This window comes from Temnothorax curvispinosus, unplaced genomic scaffold, assembly GCF_003070985.1.
Source record: "Temnothorax curvispinosus isolate PA1 unplaced genomic scaffold, ASM307098v1 QBEX01009902.1, whole genome shotgun sequence".
NCBI classification, from domain to species: Eukaryota; Metazoa; Arthropoda; class Insecta; order Hymenoptera; family Formicidae; genus Temnothorax; species Temnothorax curvispinosus.
Window position 1 is genome coordinate 16,770 of NW_020219682.1, and position 916 is coordinate 17,685.

Sequence of the window (916 nt, forward strand, 5' to 3'; positions counted from 1 at the left end):
AATCTTGATATCATTGTAAACTTATTGTTATATAGGACTAGATGCATTTGATAATAATGTTAATATTATTCTATAAATATTAATAGTAATAACAATTAAAGTAATTTAAATCGACCGTGACTGGCAATATATAACGTCTTTTCGATGTGAACATTCAAAAACTGTGAGCCAACCTGCTTTGTCGGATTCACACAGCACTTTTTCGGATCAATCATCGAGACATTATTAATTTTGACCATTACCAAAAATTATACGTCCGAGATATCCACATTAGGGATATTCGCAAGGGTCAGCCCTAACCGTAGTGCAATGGAAGAGCCTCGCCCTGGAGGAACCGCCTTCATGATCACGGTAACCTCTACGCCAGGTAAGTATGGTTTTGGTCAGTTGATGTAATTTTTAAATTAAAAATTTAAACAAGAATCAAGGGTAACAACGGCCACTGACGACGTGAAATATTATATACTAATTCCACATTTATAAAAAAAATTTTACAGTTCAGACGCTTTCGAATTTTAATGACTGACTCTTATGGTGACGTGTAGATTTCGCTGACTGACTCGGTTCATTCTCATTGTCGACTGAGGAATGAACCAACGACGAATATTATAATTCAAACATAATATTTTAACAATGTTTGTACGTTTCTGTACACTGTGCTTTCATCAGCCAATAAATATTTTAAATCACATAATCTAAAACATAAAATTCTACATCCAATCAATACAGTAAAATTTTTTGTATAAACGTTGTCCTATGTTTAATTGTACAATAAATAAACGCAAAACAATAAAATGTTAAACACATTAAAGTAGTGTCGGCGCATTTTGAAACCTTATTAGACCGTCCAAATAGAAGATCCATGATTCATTCCTCAGTCGACAATGAGAATGAACCGAGTCATTCAACGAAATCT

General features: G+C 33.2%; 1 non-coding gene across 1 annotated transcript; it reads right to left on the minus strand.

Annotated features, from left to right (window-relative positions):
* Positions 1-216: 216 nt before the first annotated feature.
* LOC112459538 lies at positions 217-375 on the minus strand. Its single transcript, XR_003041335.1, has one exon. It is a non-coding gene; the product is annotated as a U1 spliceosomal RNA (small nuclear RNA).
* Between the last annotated feature and the right edge of the window lie 541 nt (positions 376-916).